This window comes from Mustela nivalis (genome assembly GCF_964662115.1).
Source record: "Mustela nivalis genome assembly, chromosome: 6".
In the NCBI taxonomy this organism is placed as follows: domain Eukaryota; kingdom Metazoa; phylum Chordata; class Mammalia; order Carnivora; family Mustelidae; genus Mustela; species Mustela nivalis.
Genome location: NC_139025.1, coordinates 67,593,384 through 67,614,267, shown reverse-complemented (window position 1 = coordinate 67,614,267; position 20,884 = coordinate 67,593,384). Strand labels below are relative to the sequence as shown.

At 39.3% G+C, this 20,884-nt stretch overlaps 2 long non-coding RNA genes across 2 annotated transcripts in view; both read left to right on the top strand.

Annotated features, from left to right (window-relative positions):
• Positions 1-20,884, top strand: part of LOC309866590 — a 185,623-nt gene that overhangs the window by 983 nt on the left and 163,756 nt on the right. The gene's annotated exons all lie outside the window — the stretch shown is intronic.
• Positions 117-17,858, top strand: LOC309866448. Its single transcript, XR_014312689.1, has 3 exons — positions 117-477; positions 7,326-7,469; positions 17,476-17,858. It is a non-coding gene; the product is annotated as an uncharacterized lncRNA (long non-coding RNA).

Here is a 20,884-nt window from a genome sequence, read left to right as displayed (position 1 = left end):
GTCGGCAGACAGGCACCGTGGATCCCTAAGTAAAGAGGATGAAGAGATGGCAAAGAGGGATGAAGAGAAAACGAGTCGAATTTATGCGTAGGAGGGGTAGTGGGAGACTGAAATAGGTCTCAAAGTGCGAGTAATTCAATTGGTGGAAATAAGATTTCTGAGTCTTGCCGCAGCTTCCAGAATACCCTAACGGACCTTTCTTAACGTTCAAACTCTTAGGCATTTGTTCTCCCTATTTGAGACAGAGCTCTTTGCTCCAGAGCCAAGGACTTGTCTAATTCTGAAGTTCTTTTTTCTTTTCTTCTCTTTCTCTACCCACCCCCCCACTTTTTTTTTTTTTTTTTTTTTTGAGTACGCCCCTCCTCCCTCTATTTTCACACTAACTTTGCCAACCTCTCCCAGATCTGGCCCTCCGCCCCCAGCTCCTTGGCCTGGGTCAGGCGAGGGTCCCCGCGGGATTTAGCGGAACAGCTCCAGGTACAGTGCGGCGGGACCGGGGTTGGGGGCTACTCCTCCGCCTGTTCGGAGGACTCGGGAAAAGCGCACCGTTCTGGGATTGACTTTGTCCCTGATGGGAATATCCCAGTTCCCGGCTTTGGGAATCTCAGGCAAATAATTGATTCTTAATGCACACTTAGGAGACGGCAGTGCGAGCTCGAGAGCCTGGCTGTCCCGAGAGTGCCCGGGGCGCGCCAGACACAGGTTAGTTTCACCCGAAGTGTATTCGGGGCCCTCGCTGAGATTTCCTATTAGCCTTCCCGGCGCCTCAGGGACTCCTGGGTGAAGCTGGAGAAGGGCACGGTGGCGCGTCAGGAATCCAGCCGCGTTGTTTTCTCGGCCTTTGGAATCAAGTAGAAAAGTGATTTGGGCTGCTGAGTCCGGGCGGCGCTGGCGGCCGGTAGCCGGGTAGGAGAGGCGCTTCGGGAAGTGGCGGCCGAGATTCCCGCGGACTCGAAGCCCGAAGCTGAGCAGGGAGCAACAAGGTGAGGGCGCTCTTGCCCAGGACAAGGAGAGCTTAGAGTTTGGTAGCTCACACTGCCTGATGCCAGGAAAATTGACTCCACAGCCTGGGCTGGCGCGCTTCCCCACCTTTTTTCTTTTTATTCTTGTCTGCCCCCCCCCCCGCCCTTTTCCTCCCTGAAAGTTGTTTCTTTTTATTTACCTGGTGCGGTTTCAGATCTCAGCACTTATCTGCTAGTTGATAAAACTGTTTTCTCTGTAATAGACATCCTTTCTCTTTTCCACTCCCTACTTCTGTTCTATTTCGCTCTCTACCCCATTTTCCCTTCTGCCCAAGCCTGTGGTCCAAGGTGAAGGGTTCTTAAAGGAAAAGAGCTAGCCTTGGATAAGAGTTACCTTAACATTAAGGGTTGGAGAGAGGGTGGCCGGGGTTTGGGTGGGCAGAGAGCATCCCGTGGGAGATTCTCTGGGGGTGCTTCAATTTGGAAAGAGGATGGGAAGAAAAGGACAGGCAGAATAGAGCTCGTCCACTTCCAGCTGCCCCCCCCCCGACCCTCCATAAGACCTAATTTCGATGCTTTAACTCCAGCCTCACCTGACCCTCTATAAAAACTTGAGGTAGGCAAAATCTTGAAATCGTTGTCATCAGAAAAGGCATTTAAAATAATATTAAGTAATTCTCAAAATTGTGTCTGTAGGGGTGAGAGGGGAGATAAAATGCCCCACGTCCTTTTGGCAGTCCGTTGCTTAACCCATGTGATCCTCTCCCCTGGTCTTTGGCCTTGCGGAAAAGCTGCCTGGGAGGAAAGCACAGCGCACTTTGCGAGATTTGAGTATTCGTGTCCGAATGAAACAGTGTTCTGTTGCCAGACATGTTTGGGTATTCATTTTCGCCTTAGGTTGAATTTTCTTACAGAGCTAGCACTCCCTGAATTGTGTTGTCTTCTTCAGTTTGGCTACCCACCCACCCCCTCCTTTCTGCTCCCCTTACTGTCTCATTCTTTGAATCAGAGCACTTTTAAGGTACAAACATATCTTACTCTACGTCTGCAGGGCAGACGTTGTTGATGCCGTTGATTGGGCAGAAAAACCCAAAACTGTAGTGGAGTTAGGGAGAGTTGTTTCTGGGTTCTTTCATTTTCTCATTGCTCTGAAATGTAATGACCTGATTGTTGTTGTTTGAAGTTAAATTATCTGTTAAATTAACCCTAAACAATAACTGATGATATTTTTTCCATTTGGGTCTGGTTGCCCTTGGATGGGAAGGAGAGGAGTTAGAGAATGCTTGGTCACATAGTAATATAACCAAAACCCATATTTAGGTGCTATTATGTAAGAAAGATCACTTTCAAAGAAGCTGAATTTCATAACTAAGAAATTCTTTTAAAGGCCTGTGCTCCAGAAGGACTACAGTAATTCAAGGATGGATGTAAATAAGCATCTTTGTTGATTAAGAGAAAAATATGAACACTGTATTTCATTACTCTTCAGAACCTAAATACTCAAAATCATCATACACTGGTTTTTGCTAACCTAAATTAATTCTGCCCTCCAAAGATAAATAGTCCCAAAAAGGAAATTTGATGTTAAGCAAAATCTGAACCATTCTAGATATCAATTTCTAGAAATCCAAGGCATGTTTATTTCTTTTAGTCAGACACTGTTTTGCAATCATTGTAAGAAACAATTATGGAATAACGCAGATGCTTTTTCCCCCTTATTTCAGATTGCTTGTGTATGCAGGCAGGGAGTGAGAGCTTCAGGGTATATTGAAGAAATTAAATTTTTCTTATTTGTTTTAACAAAGGGACCAAAGAATCTTTAAACCCAAAGTGTCATAGTAGTTGGGAAAAAATCTTCAAAAATAGTAAGCACTAGTGTGTGTTTTTCCTATTAAAATGTGCTGAATAATTAGAGGGTATGATAAAGGTTGAAAAATTCAGAACAAGAAAAAGGAGGGAATTTTATTATTTGATACTTTTATGATTTTTATAATTAATAATGTTTTAAAGTTTGACAAAGCTTTCCTTAAAAAGTGGAATATTCCCACCCCTTCAGAAATACTCTAAATGGAATAAAGTAGGATCAGGTAAAACTGGCAGCAAGCACAGCTTGTTTATTTATTCATTTATTTTCCCAGTAGTAGTAGTAGTAGTAGTAGTAGTGGTAGAGTTGAAAATTTTACTTTTAATTATACGTTGCAAGCTCTGATTGCAGGTTGGAAGACTAAAATCGATCATTCCTACATCGATAGTGTTGTCTATTACTGCATTGATTTGTGTTTATTTATGCAGAGACTTTCAGTTATTTACTTACATATTTCAGCATCTGCCTCTTGATTATTATTGCAGGTTGGTTTTAATGAAAGAGCTTGTACAGGAAACACATTTGACAGATCAATTTTAAGTAAACTTGATAGTGAATTATAGCAACCCAAAGAGTTTACAAAATTACTTATCGTACTTGCTTTTTAGCAATTAGAAACCTGTTTCTGATTAGAACCTCATGATACTTGAAAACTTCCATTCTTCTCTTCACATATTATATGGATGTTTCAGTAAAATATAAAAACAGACAATTTCATTATGTCAGATATGATAGGGTAAAACCAATGAGTGAGCCTTGTCTTTTTCTGTTGGCATAACTAGGTTTTTCTCATAATAAGCTGGCCACTGGGTTTACTAAGGATGTAGATGAAAAATCAAGGGGCAGCGAGATTTGGATATAGAAATGATATTGTTAACTTTAAGTTATTGGGGCTTTACTTCTTGTTAACTGGATATTTCAGAATTCTTCAGTATATATTAAATGCATTTCTACATTCATCTGTTGTTTTATTTAGTGTATATCTACAATCACACCTTAGGAATATAGGTCTTCTCTTGAACTAACAGCCCACATTTGAATGTTATATATCAAGGCTCATTTGAAGAAATACAACAGCTAAAGACCACGGGGTGTGTCTTTTATAGGTACAGGCAATTGTGAGAGATTGAGATTCATTCCTGTTTGTGCTTATTATCATCATCACAAAATATTGAAAGATGACTTGGAAATTGGAAAAAAAAAGTGGTCTAATTTATCGAGGGCTATTTACTCCTCGTTTTATAGAATTTTGCTTGCAGTTTGGAAGAGGAGTCTTTCTTCCCTAGTAATTTGGAAGACATCTACCAAATATGGTTAACAGTCATATTCTTCATCTCTTGCACCACCACTCCCCTCCCCGTTCCTGCCACCCCCTCCATTATTTAAGAGAAATATAGAAAGGAAAAGTAACCGAATTCTTTCTTGAGAAGGAAAGGGCATTGGGAGATGGAAAGGGAATTAATCTCTTCACCCTGGCGAGTGTTCCAGAAACTACTTATCCTCAGCTTCCGCGACGTGAGAGGTGGAGCCTCACAGTCCGGCAGCTGCAGGCAGAAGGTGGGAGAGCCCCGGGGACCTCAAGCTTTGCAGAAGGTTGAAAGGAGTGAAGGGAGAGATTTGAGTTTGTTTATTTGGTTTATTTTATTTTTCTATCCTGTGCCAAGCCCTTGAAGTTAACACAGCGACATAGCCTTTTAAGACTAAGCACTCTTGGCATTCTTTCGAGACTGAGATTCCAGAGCATCGAATGAACAGGACTTATAGCTAAGGCGTGTTCACCCACCCCTCCCTCCGTCTTTTTACGCACGCACCAGCTCGTCCTCACGTGCACGGGGTAGTGGACAGTGTTGACTTGAATTGCTCTCGCTTGCTCCAAGACTTTCCTGTGAATGAACCCGAAAACACTCGACAGGTCGTGAATAATCGTTTTAATGAGTGTGCAAAGCGTGCGACGGAGTGCACCGAGCTGTCGGGTTAAACAAACAACTTGTACCCTGACCAAATCCGATTGTTAAAGTGCAAAGTGATGTCAGTACCATTTCCATTGCCCTTCGGAAAACCACAGATCTGACACGCGGGAGTCCAATTTTCCCCATTAAAGAAAAATAACAATATTTTCCAACCGTGTATGTGATCTTCTTTAATATTAATCTGAGCCAAAGGAAACCTCATTTGAGAGTCAGAAAAGTAGTCATGTCACTGTTTCAAAAACAAATCAAAAGGGAAAATGAGGAAGAAATTAGAACAAATATAGTCTCAAAGAGGATTTCTTTCTGATAGCTCACATGTCATTACTGATCAATACTGTAAAAATCTTACATATATAAAAAATTTTACAGCTCACCACAAGCAAATATCAAGTGTATCTAACCAATTGGAGTTGGTAATTTGCTTCTGTACTAAGACTGAATCTCTATACCTGTAAAAACTTTTTCTACTGAAAATGTAACTAAAATATTTGCTGTTAAATATTAGCCTGTGAGAGAATGAAGGGACAAATAGTCTCCACATTTATGCTCTCAAGGAAAACAATTTGGAGGAAAGTAATGGGAAAGGAACCCTGATGGGCCACCATCTAAAACAATAACAAAAAGCACAAGTGAGCTCTTGATGGATCACACACTTTTCCCTTTCTTTGTACAACTGCACCGGGGAAATATTTTTGTTTCTTCCCATCCAGTTAAACGATCTATTTGGAATCAGCCACATGTTCTCCTTTCCTTGTTCATTCTCTTGTCTTCTTTCACAATTCCAAACACCAAAACCTACATGAAGAGTAAGAAAATTAAACCTCGAAAGATGTAAGAGAAATCTCTTTTACGTATGCCTTCTAAAATTTTTGTGGAAAAATGTGTAAAATGCTTCCCCTGCCAGCAACTCATACACATTTATGAGTCAAACAAAATGTCCAAGATGCTTGGAAACCAGTGTATTAGTTCCAAATAACTAGCTTCTTCAACTCAGTAACAATATGGGAAGATTAAAGTTTATACTTTCATTGGATTAAGAAATATAGATTATGTATTTTTCTTTATTAAAGACTGAAAATATATCATGTCCTATAGTCTGAGAGGTTATTTGTCCTCTTATAATTGTAACCAGCTTGTAGAAATGAAATGGTAGGGATATGGCACATTTGAATATGGGAGTTCAGCAGCATTTGCTTACTTAACTTCTACTAGCCATATTGTCATCTACATCTTTCTTTCTGACCATCTATTTCACATATGAATATGTTAATATACAACCGATTGTAATTAAATGAAATAATCCACCTAAAACATGACTGAGGTGTTTGATGGAGTAAAGAATTTTTATGGAAGTCATTGTAGTTTTGCCTATTATGGTTGCTAGTTTTTATACATCTGTGTTCATTTAGCACCAATTGGATAAAATGGAAGGTATTGAAATTCAGTTTCCATCATCAAAACTTGGAAAAGACAACCAGTAGTTTAGGACCATGTTTTTGTTGATTTTGACTGTTATCTAGTAAATGTCTGTATCAGAATATCAATTCAGACTATCCTTTATTTTCTAGGAAATTTGACAAAAAATGACTATCAAAATCTAGGGGCTTGCATTTTTTATTGTTTTAAATATTTCTGGGCACACAACAGACTGTGCAGTTATTACCTAAACAGATTTCTTCTCTGTGGGCTGACTGAGTTGAGGAATTTTAGGAGTCACTGAAAGAGCCACATCCATTTCTGTTTTAAATGCACAAACAGCAAAGCTAGAGGGTGCGTCTGTTTTTGTGTGTATATATGTAGTTAAAGAACTACACTATCAAAACATTAATTATATTTGAAAGAGAGCAGAGAGCTTGTTGTGGAGAGAATTGCATTATTGAATTTATATTCCATGGAATCTGTCTGTGGAGAGGGCTGAAATTGTATACCTGTCTTATATGATGCACCCTCTCCAGTGAGGTGCATAACTAGAGCAAAGAGAGGCAAACTTGGAGGGGAGTGAGCTTAGATATTTGGATGTCCTAAGCAAGGGAATCCACGTGCAAATGCAAATCACATGAAGAAAAAGCATGGGGTCTTTGTTCTCTGTCAACAAAAGCAAATATAGTATTTTTCCTCTATCAAGCAAATCACAGAATGATCTTAAGTTGAATTTGGAGGAGGGGGAGAAGTTGAGTGACTAAGAATATTTCAATTATCATATTTCTGATCCCCAAGTCCTGTTTATTTCACAGCTGCCAAATTTTGTATCCAAAATTTAGACTCTCTTCCTCCCAAATCCTACATTGGTATGAATCATCCCTGATCATTTTTAGTTTTTTGGCTTAATTACCAGTTTTCAGCTTTAAATTACCAATAAACTAATTAATCTGACTAATCTTTCTAAACTTCTACTGAATAGTATAATAGCTGCAACAACAACAAAAATAAAATAACAAAACTGCAGCAATAATGACAGAAATAAAATGTTAATAATAATGCAAACAATAATAGCAGAAACAATTTTAAAATAATTTCTTTGGTCGACAGGATGAAGATGGAATCCATTTCAGTCTGAAATGTGTTTCATGGCTGTAACGGGCATTCCTCTGAGTTCTTGTTTCACTGGTTAGATGGATGATCCATTCCAGTCCAACTCAAGTGTTCTAAAAAAGACTGCCTTGGTCTAATATGGTAGGTCTTTTTAATAGCACTAAGTACTTTTGTACCCATTCCTCTTCTTTGCTGTAGGCATGTCCCCCTTGGGCACCATTCCCAGGTAAATCAATCTGGGATGGAGACTGAGGTAGATGTATGAAGGGATTCTTGGGTAGAAAAACCTGGTGCTTTCTGGCTGGAGCCCTGCTGATGAATGGACAAATTGTTATATTTGGGAATCGTGTTCACAAAGTTGAGGAGTTTCAGAAGGACAAAGTAACTGAGGTTCCTTTGAGTCTAAAGAGGACACTGGCCCTGAGGAACTCAGCCCTAAGGGCAAGACACAAAAATCAGGAATTAGGTCTCCCTGATCATCAACTCTTTTGATTACTTTCGGGATGAAGGGACAGAAAGGGGACAATAAAATGAGGGGAGTAGAAGTGAAAGGAAGAACCCAGGTTGAAGATGTTAATAACTAGTGGTGATCCAGTTAGTAAAGCTAAGCTTATCTCCTTAGGGGGAGGTAGAAGTGCTTTTGTCAATTGTAAACCTGCCAAGGTTTACTGTTCTACGTGCAAGAACAGCCACCAGTTCCTGAGTCTATGCTCTGAAGAATCTGCCAGTAAGTTTGTACCTGCAGGGATCTAATTCCTCTCAGCCGGAATGTTCTCTCCATCTCCCAAGCCCTTGCCCGCCCCCCCCCCCCCCCACCAAGAAAAAGGAAATGAAAGAAAATAAAAATCAGGTGGGGAGGGAATGAGACTCAATGCTTGTCTGGCAGATGTTGGGGTTAAAGCAGGTTGTCTGATAATTGCCTTCATTTGTGGAGGGGAAAGAAAGCTGGTTAGGAGATGAAGGGGAGCTACAGGAGAGGAGAGCAGGACTGAGACAGAAATTCCTCAGCAGCCCAGCAGCAGCAAAGACCAAATGGAAACAGACCTTAGTTACAGAAGAATGGACTGGGAGGAAGCAAGGAAGGGTGACTTAAAGTTTTAGGCTTTGTTGTATTTTCTTGCAAATCAATGTAGCCCTGAACATTTACGAGAAAATAAGATCTGTGTACCTTCTTCAAAAACAAATTACAAAAGGCATAACTGTCAATAGCCAGTTTTGTTCTCTAGAAAACTTTTTTCTTTAGATACTGTCTTCAACTTCACATATGCACACAGTCCATAACTAAACCCAACAGTAGTTAAAGGAAGCAAGGGTGGGGAAGAAAGGGCCGGCCTCCCTGCTAGTAGTACCAGGCATCTTATCTATGCACCTTTCACAGCAGGGAGGCTGAACAATCTTTTTTTCGTTTCTGTCTAGTTTTTTTTTTTAAGTACAAAAATATTCCTGTTCATGAGAATATTATTTCACTAAGAGCGACCAAGACTGAGGAGCTTTCATTTCTAGAGATAAATTCACTGAGGTAGTGCTCACTCTGCAATGGTAGTAAGGCGACTTTGGCTAAAACTGTGTATCGCTTTGCTCTTCAATGGCTTCCCAGGCTTTCTCCGTGTACTAACAATAACTAAGAACTACTAAGTTCACTTAAGCTCTTCTGGAACTACAGCTCTGCAACTTGAAATCAGACTGGAGCTTTCCATATAAAATCCAGTTCTAATTAAAATAACATTTTAAGGAAAATATTGTTATTGCAATTTTTATTGGAAAATTTCCTTTGATTCAGAGATAAGTGCCATTCATTTCAATAAGAAAATTAAAAGAAATCAATATTTCCAGTAAAAGGGCCCTCAACTCTGTTACACACACCCCCAGAGTATGGCTTTTAAGAATTTATTTTCAAACACTTTGATTTTAATTGTATATAACTGAAAACCTCTGAGTCCTTGGAGACATGCCTAACTAAAAGACATTAAATTAATACTTTTATAATGGGAATATTTGATAGAAAGTAAAGATACACCAAAAACAGTTATTTCACAAAGTAGTAAAAGTCATGCAGACATTTGCGTGCACTCAGTTTATGCCTTTATTTAACAAAATATTCTATATCCCAATATCTTGAAAAATCTTTAACGTACATAAACCAGATATTTAAATGCTTATGCATTTATACACACATATATACACATTATATATGCCATGTTACATATAGTTCAAATGTGTATATTCATTCTTTATAGAAACTAAGATCTAAACAAATATTATCATTTGTAACTTTTTAACTACCAGTAATTGGGGTTTATGATCTGTAAACAATGAGAGAAAGGCAGAACTACTACATTCTGCTTAGACAGTATTAAGAAGCAAATATAGGTTTCTTTCTGTCTTGGGGTGTTGCAAGAATAAGGAATTTAGGGATGAATGGAATTGCGATCTATATATGTTTTCAATAAACCAAGATGCAGTAATTTCATTCTTTAAACATTAACATCCTACTATTAAAGAAAAGACATATCTACAGTTTCGAAGATAGAAGAAGTAACCCCAAGACAAGTGATGATATTTGGAAAGGAATGGTTTCAAATGATGCTAACATTTTTTTCCAACAAAGAACTTTTCAAGGCAGATAAAGCCAGATCCGTTGCACAAGTGGCAAAGCAAACATTTTTAGTAATGGGCTGAGTGTGTGGGGGGGATATTTAATGGACTGACACACTTTGAATATTTATGAAGAGTAATATTTCTTTGAAGAAGGTCATGATTGTCCATCATGTTCCTTAAAAACTGGTAATAGGTGGCGAAGGAAGTTTGGGGGAGGAAAAGTTCAAGCATTCTAACTATTGCTAATGGTGAAAGAATATGACCTGTGTAGAACAGGAAAGGATTCTATGCACGAGAGAAGTTGCAAAAGTCTTTGGTCCTATCATGTTTAGTCTCTTCTAGATACACATTTTCAAAAACATATCCTCTCCACTAGGCTCTCATCTGCAGTTATGGCTCGCAGACAGCAGCCAGTTTGTATTAAAGTGTAGTCCGATGCATCAGTGCAGTTTTGAAAACAGTGGATGGGAAAAATAAAGGTACAGTTTTATCAATGAAATTCTCATTGGCAGTTGAAGAACAGGAAAGAGGGAGGCTTCAAAACAGGGTGGTGGGAGGAGAGTAATATTCTTTAGGTGAGTTTTGGGAAGATGCTAAGTAAAATGCTGTTCAGAAATTGGGATTAATCGAGCAGTTTAAATACAAATCTGCCGGAAATCATGCTCTGTGCGAATGAAAATGAAGGAATTTATGCATATTCTAATTTTCCCTCTTTGGCTGCTATTTTGGAGGAAGAGACTTCTTTTGCTGATGGTGGGACTTTTTTGTTCCGCACAGGAAATGTGTAAATGAACACAAATGTTATTTTTTTTTTCCTCCTTTCCATTTCTCTCCTCCCCTCCTCCTCCCTCTTTCAACAATTATAACTTGTTAGGGACCTCAGTTCCGCGGCCACAGATCCCAGGGTGTCCTCCCCATTTCCAGGATGCCTGAGGGCAGGCAGTGCAGGGAAGGGGAGTCGGGGTTCCTCTGGGTCCTTAGACCTTTGGAAATTAACCTATAGCTCCCAATTCATTTTCGGACATTCAAAGACAGTAGAGAGAGAGAAGTCATACGTCTAATGTGATGAAAATTCATCTCAAACGCTGTTTCCTCTCACGACTGAATTCTCAGTGAAACTGGACTGAGGAGAACTTAAAAGTGATCTCATAAACCAAGTTGTGAAGATCTATTGACCTTCGGCGCGGAGTCGAGCTATTTTCTCCCTCATGCCCTTGGGAACAAACCGTACTGGTGCATTTTAATAAATATTAAGACCAGCAAGAGACTCTCTTGGTTAGCCTATGCTGATGTAAGTCGCCTAATGCTGAGGGGAAGTGAAGTGGAACGCTGTGGTCGTTCTGTGTTTGGGGGCGTATCTAAGGGACTCCTGAGGCGGTCCATCGAGGTGCGTGGGGTGAAGGTAGAGGCGGGGGCGATTCCGTCCACGGGGAAAGAAAGAGGCAGCGGGAGCCGGAGAGCCTGAGGGAGAGAAAAAGAGGCGCTCTCTTTCCTCCGGGTCACGCATTGTCAGTCCACGCTGAGAGCTCCAGAATTAATTCTGGAACGGGGAAGACAAACTGACACTCCGGGTTTCTAGCTCCCTGACTACCCTCTGGATAAAAGTCTCGGAGCCAACGCTATTCTTAGCTATTTAATTTGAAAAGAGCCCCGTGGTGCACTCCCCACTCCCCCCGCCCCCGGCTCCCTCAGCCGCCCACACAGCGCCGCCCCAGCCCGAGCGTCCGCGGAGGCCGGAGCGCGCGCCTCAGCCCGCTTCACCAGCAGCCCCGCGAACCCGGCCGAAGCCTCCGCGAAGGAGGGCGGCGAGAACGAAGCCCCACCTCCCCCCACCCCCCCGCCATCCCCGCCCCATCCCTAGCTGGAGCCCCTTCCTCGCACACACGTTCAGTGCCCCTCTGGGAGCGTCGGGGCCCCGGCGTGCCTGCTTTCTAACATCCCCTACGCCGGGACCCCGTCCCGCCTCCCACTTCAGTCTTCCTCTCTCAGGAAGGGGGCGCCGCGCGGCAGGCTCCGGGCAGGTCCGCGCGCCGCTCGTGTGACTCGAGGACGAACGCCCGTTCCCCTCCCTGTAGGGGTGAGGGGGGCGCAGAGTCGCCGAGCAAAAAGCTGCGAGAGGCGCGCGGCCCCTTCCCTGCACAACTCACGTCAAGCTTACAGCCACATTTAGGAACCTCTTCCAAAGAGCTCGAAAATCCCCATTTTGCGGAAAGCCTGTTAAGGACGTGATGGGACCGCGTGGTCCGAGAAACCTCTGAGAGGCTTCAAACGACCTCGGTTCTAGAGTCAAACCCTGCTCAGGGCAATTTCTCCCGCGCACTCCAGATCCTGCACTTCCGGTCCCCCTGTGGGGTCGCGACCGTCCCCTACGCCCGCACTTCCGCAGAATCACGTGGCTCAGGGATGTGTGGAGAGCCGTTTCCAAGACCTTTCTGGAGCTGCTGGGGCCTTCACCTGTTCCCGTCATTTCTCTTTATTCTGAATTTCCTTTAATTTCGTGGCTTCCCTCTGTGGGAAATGGAGTGGAGGAGGGCCAGTGGTTGAGAGAAAATGCCCACACTGAAGATAATCGTGTTTTGTTGTTGTTTGTTTGTTTGTTGGTGGTGTTTTGTTTTGTTTGGCTTTTTAGATCACGTGCCCCTTTCTGAATTTCCTGGATGAATTCACATCAGCAACTAAGACTCAGGCATCTTTGTTTTCCCTCAGGGCCTACATCAGTGTCTGCACTTAGTAGGCATGCAATGAATGTTGAAAGAAGTACGAATAAACATGTTGCCTCTTTGGGCACAGGTGGTTAGGGTTAGTGAATAGCCTCAGAAATCAACTGACCTTTGACTTGTGTTTTGTTGAAGTCAGCTGAGAGGTTGATAGATAAATGATTTTTACAGGCATTTTGATTTTCTTTTGAAGGGTCTTCCCCAAAGTAGTAAAAGGAAATCTTCCCGAGTTGTTGAAAATGTTTTCCTGGACTTACTCGTGTGAATGAAGTAAAAAGCTGTGATTTTTAGAATTTGGGGGTTTATCAGCCCTTCTGTGGCTTTTCCATTTTGCTTTCTTTTTAAAGTTTTACTTACTATGACCAGAGGTCAAGGTCTGTGAAGGTAATCTCTTGTACCCAATTTGAGGCAGTAACTAATTTCTCTTTTGCTTTCCTGCTATGTCATAATTTAACCCTTGAAAACCTTAATTCACTTCTGCGTTGTGTCTTCTGCATCCTTCAGCTATTCTTGTTCAGAAAAACACTTTTTTTTTTAAAGGCCATAACAACTTTAGAAACAAGAGATAAATTTTGTAGTTGTGAAGTTGTATGGCTGAATTCAGTCAGCATATATTAAATGAATGTTTTACTAATCTATGGTTGTGTAACCATAGATTAGTCCCTAGAGTATTTAATGTGCCATTTTCATTGACTATAAAATAGTGAAAATATATAACCAACAAGTTAATAACCAGGAATGGAATTTGAAAGGTTATAATTGCTAATCAAATTTAAAACATTTATTAGCATTATTATTAAGAGGGATACAAATAAGACCTGTTCTTATCCTCTGGGGACTTACAGTCTAGTTGAGCATAAATAATGTAAACATAAATTGATAGAAAGAGCTACTAAGTAATATTCAGTGTGGCATATTGAAAACATTCAGTAAACAGTTGACTCACATATTAACTTGCAGTCATGCCATTCTTCTAACAGAAATATGATATTGATAAGAAATAAAGGAAGGATTAATTAGGAAAACTTTCATGGAGAAAATGAGTTTGTCCTTTATGTGTCACATAGGAAGATGGTCATATGCAAGATGTTTGTGTTTGAGGGGGTAAAGGTGATATAAGTAGAAAATGAGAAAGATGTTTGGTGAGATGGAGTTTGGCGGTAATTTGTAAGACCACGTAAGAGGAGTTTGTATTTGATAACAGAAGTGATAGAGACCTATTGTGGTGCTATGGGCAGAGGATGGCTTTATTAAAACTCAGATTTATATTTAGATGATTCTAGTCAGCACTTGAGTATAGTGAAAACTGAGGTAAAAAAGAGTAGGAGAAAAGCCTTTGGTGCAGTCTGGCATGGGATACTACAACAGAGACAGAACTATGACAACGCCCTTTCTCACCAAGTTTTTAAACAGTGGGAATTACATTGAAATGATAAGATCAATAACGAGCTTTGAATGGAGCAAGAGCCACAGCACCCCTGAAATCAGTACTACTCCTTTATTCTTCATTGTTGGTGGTGCTAGGATATATTAGGTGTTGACTGATGGAAACAGTGTCATGATATCTTCTTCTCCAATTAAGCTCAAGATACCTTTCCTACAGCATCTTTACTCATTATTCATCTGTAGTAGTTCTTAACTGTCTCAACTGGGTGTGATTTCTGACACCCTACAACCTTCCCTGTCCCCACCTCAGGAACATTTGGCAATGTTGGGAGACATATTTTTAGTTTTAACAATGAGGAGGCCACTACTGGCATCTAGCAAGTAGAAGCCCAGGATAATTATTGTGAAAGTCTTACAATGCATGGGAGAACCCCCCAGGGCAACAAAGTATCTAGTCCAAAAAGTCAATAGGGCTGAGGCTGAGAAACCTTCAGTTATGGGAATGAAGCATGAGCTCTCAGAGCTGCACAATGAGTCCCAGAACCTAACTTCTATTATATAACAACTTCAATTGACAAAATGTTTTATTTGTTTAGTGAGTCTGATGTACCTCTGAAGACGGCAGTGCCTCTTTCTAGCTCTGTGGCCTCAGAAACAGGAAAATCAGAGGGGTACCTGCTTGGATTTTCTACTTTTTATAAAATGGAGTTAGAAATCTCTCTTAAGGATTTGTCATCTAAATGTTATTTATTAAATTGATAAAATGTGCCTTTGGAGTTGCTTAGCAACTTATGGAAAGCTTGCTTTTTAGAAGTTCATTTGTTTGTTTAAAACTAGGGTAGGTTGCATATTATTAGCTACATTACATAAATCAACAAAGAAATGTACACTGAAAATGGAATAAGATGTTTCAACACATTTTCTGCTCTCGGTGTCTGGCAATTAAAACACTCTAATTGTCTGGTAGAATTGCATGAAGTATTTGACAAACATTATTTATGTATGAAACTTCAACATAATATTGAGTATGTAAGAGAACCAAAGGGGAAAAATTAAGCAGGTTTGTCATAAAGTATGTGTTTATCTTAACCTTTCTTCTTCAAAAATCTTATCTACTAAGTACTTTTATCAGACACTAATTATACTCTTTCAGAAAAGAATTTCTCCCAACACCCTTCAGTGCCTGCACCCTTTAATCATATCTCATTACATCTACCTAATCCATATCTTTTTCACATTGCCAGGGCTCATTAACAGTTTTAAAAGCCAATCTTGGACATTATTATTCCTTGTAATCGAGATGAAAATAATGCCAATAATATTTTATTTCTAAAATGTAATGGATCATTTAAAATTTGTTCTGAAGCCATTTCTACTTTAAATATTAATGAGAAATTAACTTTCAAACATGCATTAAGCTAGCAGAAATGGTGAGATGTGTCTGAAAACCCTGAAGCACCTTTTTGAAGGAGAAGTTATTTTTATAAGCTGTTTTAACAGTGGATCATCAGTCACTTTGAAGGGAAGTGATCCTTGATTAACAGTTGGCTGATACTGTGCTTCCACAGATGTGTAGCAGCAATACAGGTGCTACCTATGAAACAGGACAGGCAATTCTCAAGACCTGAGCATCTTCTCTTTATTTATTTATTTATTTATTTTTAAAGATTTTACTTATTTACTTGAGAGAGAAAGAGAGAGAAAGCAGGAGGGGGAGATGGTCAGAGGGAGAAGCAGGCTTCCCGCTGAGCAAGGAGCCTTGGAGTGGGACTCAATCCTGGGACTTTGGGATCATGACCCTAACCAGAGGCAGTGGTTTAACAAACTGGAGCCACTGAGGCACTGACAAGCATCTTCTTTTTCTGATTGAAAAGGTAAACAAGTTTGAATGGGCCTTCATTTTTGTGTATTGCCTCAATTGTTGTAGAGGAGACAAACGAAATGTCTCAAATAATGAACTATACATCGACATCATGTTTCCCGTATATTTAAAGAAAAGATTGTAAGTATGGCTAGTCCTTTATTCTTTTTGTTATCCCATTTTTAGAAAAGGAAACCTGGATCAAATTTGCAGTTACATGGCTAAAGTAGAGCCTCTTGATAATGACTTTCTAGGACTTGACAGCCAAATCCTGCCTCGTGGGATATAGCTACATAGGACTAATACATTATTCTCAAAAATGGAAGCTTCCTCCACCATTATAATTGAGTTTGAGATTCTTTCTTGAAAATTATCATTAGCAGTCTTACTAAAAGGGTGGCTGAGCCTGGGTGGCTCAGTCATTTGTGCATCTACCATCAGCTCAGGTCATGATCCCAGGGTCCTGGGATCAAGCCCCGTATTGGGCTCCCCCCCTCAGTGAGGAGCCTGCTTCTTTCTCTCCCTATCCCTCTCCCTCTGCCTGTTGCTCCACCTGCTAGTGCTCTCTCTCTGTGAAATAAATAGATTAAATCTTTTTTTTTTTTTTTAAAAAGAGTCTTAGGAAAAGCTTAATGGTCCATTATTCATTTATTGTGCATATACTATTAATCTATAATGTTTGGAAAAAGAAACACAAACCCAAAGTCATTATTCCAAAAAAGCCCAGGTTTTGTACAAGTACCTCAAGCTGCTTTCTAGTAGCAAAGGAGATGTAATAAAACTTTCATTTAGCTTTGATTTTTTTTTCTTTTATTAGTTCTGCCAGACAGTAATTAGCTCTTATTTGGAGTATTTTATTTGCCATTTTTAGAGTTTTTTCTTTGGAATATATATATACACACACACACACACACACACACATACATACATACATACACACACATATATACATTTTTTTTTTTGTCTTTTGGAGTTTTATGTTTCTTTTGATTTCTCTCCACTACTATGGTACAGTTTGTTGTTGACTATAGTAAACTATTAAGAAGAACCAAGTGAAACCATATGATAGTTGGTGAGTTTGGTGTGCTGTGTCTTATCTCTCACAGTTGTTAAAGTAAGATAATTAGAATTTTAGGATCCCTCATATTAAAAAATACTCGACCTTTTTTCTTTTAAATTCTTTAAAATTTTTTATTCATAATTTTTGGAAGGGTAACTTTGTGTATGCTCAATTATACACAATTTTTCATGTATTTTCTTTTTGTTTTACTGAAATAGTTTGTGTATTGAGATCTTACCGAACCTTTACGGTGACACCATAGACCATAGACGATGCTTGCTTAAATGGCATTTCCCTCCTTTTATTATCAATTAGTTCTACTAATGAAAATAAAATTTGGTGAATGTAACAACATGCTATAACACTACAAGAATTTTAAAAATTACAAATATGGTATTAATATGGTTTAAAATTACTTTTGCTTTTGTAGCCTAATTTTTATCTTTGTTTATCTCTTCTTATTAGAAGTTTTGCCTTTTCTCTATTGATCATTTATTTTTTTTATTCTTTTCATGTTATTTTCAGAGGTTTCTCATTGGCCAGTACTATGAAGGTTGATGGCATGATCATTCACTTCACATCAAAGGATATCTACTCATCAGTGTGCTGTTGTCAGTCAGAGGTTTCCAAATATGTGTTCTCCAACTCAAGGAAAAGTAGCTGGATCCAGGCAGAAACGTGTCTAGGAACTCCCTAACTATGCATGCTGTGTCTCCAGAAAAAGCTGCTTCAGCATTCCTCCTGGTTTTTGTTTTTGTAATACTTTTCTCGACAGCATTCTCCAGACTCTAAACTACTAGAATAGTTCCTAAGTTCATCCAGATCTTTCCCATGTCTGAATTCTTGGTCCTCTTCCCACCCCCTGGCTCACAGATAAAAAAGAAACAACAATAAAGGAATAAAAATTGTTTGTTTCTGTCTGACTGAATCATTCCAGTCTTGAAGCACCCTGGTGGTTTAATTAACCTTGTTATTGCATTTACTATCTCCCACATACTTGTTTGTGGGAAAGTGCTCTTCTTGGCATTCTCTTAGTTAGAAAAAGGAACACCAGGACTGTGACACTGAACTTTGCTCTTGAAGTGCATGGCATGGTGGCAGCATAAAGCTTAAACAAGCTTAGTTTTTCATTGATGGGGTGCAACTGGCAAAGCACCATCTTTCCTTGACACTGTATGACAGCTTTGATGAATTCTAGGCCATTCTTCCTTCCAGAGCAACAGTTCTAGCCTAGCATGGGGTTTGGAACCATTATAAAGAGAAACATGGTGGCTCTTGTAAGAGGAGTTTGGAAAGTTTTACCCCAGCAATCAAGATGTATGTTAAAATGATTAACTGATCCTGTGGATACACTGCTTCGACACTATGTAAAAGAAAAAGAGAACATCTGTTATTATTTATCCTCACTAGTTCCTCATAAATAGGATTTTTCAGTGAGCACTATCTTATCCTGGAATTAATTCTTTCAATTCTTGTCATTTTTTCTTATTCTTATAGACTATTATGAGAGAGATATTGGCAAAAGATTTGAAATAAAGGACACAAGATGCGGTTGCCTTTGGATTGTTGAATTTCAAGAGCAGCACAAAACAGATCAGTAAAAGGATGTGCAAAGTTCTCTTAAAAGAACAGATATATTCCTGTCCGGCAGGGTTTGGCATAAACTAGTTGAAGGTTTTGACATATCCACAGAAGGAATTTTAGTCATGGAAGCAGATAACAGGAAAGTCAGAAGCAATATGGGCTAAAGCCTATCCAAGTATGGTTCAGAGATGAGGGAGTGAAACTTCATTCCATTGAACCTCAGTACCAAAGACAAGGCTGTTCATATGGTGAATGAGTATCAGGCTATTTATACTTGAAGCTATTAAACATTCTATTTACAAAAATATCTTCATTCTGAATCCATGTTTTTCAAGTAATATTCTATTATTTGGCTTCCAAAGTATCTCTGCTCCAAGAATATATATACTAATCACATAGATTTCATATATATCATTTATCATATGTGTGTGTGTGTGTGTGTGTGTGTGTGTGTGTGTGTGTGTTTAAGTAGGCTCCATGTCCAGTGTGGAGCCCAACACAGGGCTTGAACTCAGGACCCTGAGATAAGACCTGAGCTGAGATCAAGAGTCAGATTCTTAACTGACTAAGCCACCCAGGTGCCCCTTATGTATATCATTTATAAGAGTAGTTATCTTGGGGTGCTTGGGTGGCTCAGTGGGTTAAAGCCTCTGCCTTCAGCTCAGGTCATGATTCCACAGTCCTGGGATCGAGGCCCATATCAGGCTCGTTGCTCAGCAGGGAGCCTGCTTCCTCCTCTCTCTCTGTCTGCCTCTCTGCCTACTTGTGATCTCTCTCTGTCAAATAAATAAATAAAATCTTAAAAAAAAGAATAGTTATCTTTAGGTGAGTGATTAACTATATTCCTTCAGTGAAGTTTTTTTTTTTCATTTAAATTATTCATCATAAATTAATAATTTATTTATGGGTCAAAACATTAGTGATTACTGTGCATCTGCCCTTAATAGATGGATGGATTTTTGGCATGTTGATAAAATCAGGGTGTAAGTTTTTCACTATGAGGGGCAGATCCAGGATTATAATATATTTGCTAAGATCACCTTTTCCTTTTGGCCTTTTTTGTGATGTACAACATGAACATACAACAAATGGATTGTTTGTGGGTGGGAAAGCAGTTAAAGTAAATTATTATTGCTCAAGCAGTACTTGTTTGAAATAAAATATTACACTTAATGCATTGTTGTATAATAATAGGGTGGCTACAGAGTCAAAAAGACCTTCTGAATTCTGGATTCACCACTTACTAGCTGTGAGATCACCTTAACTTTCATGGACATCAGTTTCCTCTCTAAAATGAGTATATTGTTAAAACTCTCTCATAGGGTAGCTTTGAAATTAAATGAGATAATTCATAAAAAGTGCTAAGTGAGGTGCTCAGAGTATGGCAAGAAATGAGTGGTAGCTAATGTTTTGAGCATCTGTCACTAATATTTATAATATTATCATAATAATATGATGTAAATTAAGCATATGACTGGGGAAGCAAGAGTTTGACAGAACCAATTGCAGAATACTTGTGATCATATACAATTGAGCCTTGAACAATGCAGGGGTCAGGGGCATCAACACCAGTGCAGTCGAATATCTGTGTCTAACTTTTGACTCCTCCAAAATTTGACCAAACACCCTACTGTTTGTTGACTGGGTGGATGCCTTACTGATAAATAAACAGTCAATTAATACATGTTTTGTATGTTACATGTATTATATATACTCTATTCTTGTAATAAAATAAGCTAGAGAAAATAAAATGTTATTAAGAAAATCATAAGGAAAATACATTTATAGCACTGTACTGTATTTATAAAAAAAAAAAGTTCACATATAAGTGAACCTGTGTAGTTCAAATCTGTATTGTTCAAGGATGAACTTGTATTTGTACTTGTATTCAAATCTGTATTGTTCAAATAGTTCCTAAAAACCATTCCTAATCTAATATTTAGATCAGTACAATTACCATCTCTGCCCTCCTCCACAGTACAAAATTTTATTTTTAATCCCCACTAATTCTTATTATTCATACTATTTGAGAAACAGATACAATAATGAATGAATAATCTTCTAGATGTTCTCAAGTTTCAGTGGCCTAATACTATAAAGATTTATTACTCCTTTATGTCACATTCCAATGTGGGTCAGATAGATAGTGGGGGTGGGTCTTTATTCCATTATGTCACTCAGAGCCCACTCTGCCATCTTCTAGAGCCCTGGATTCCTCCATTAGATACTCTGTACTAGATAGGGAGAGAAGAAAGTTTGTTGAGGATTCTGAAAGATAATATCTTCTCCACTGGCCCAAAGTCAGTCACATGGCCCAAGCTAATCACATAGGAGGTTTGGGAATGTAATT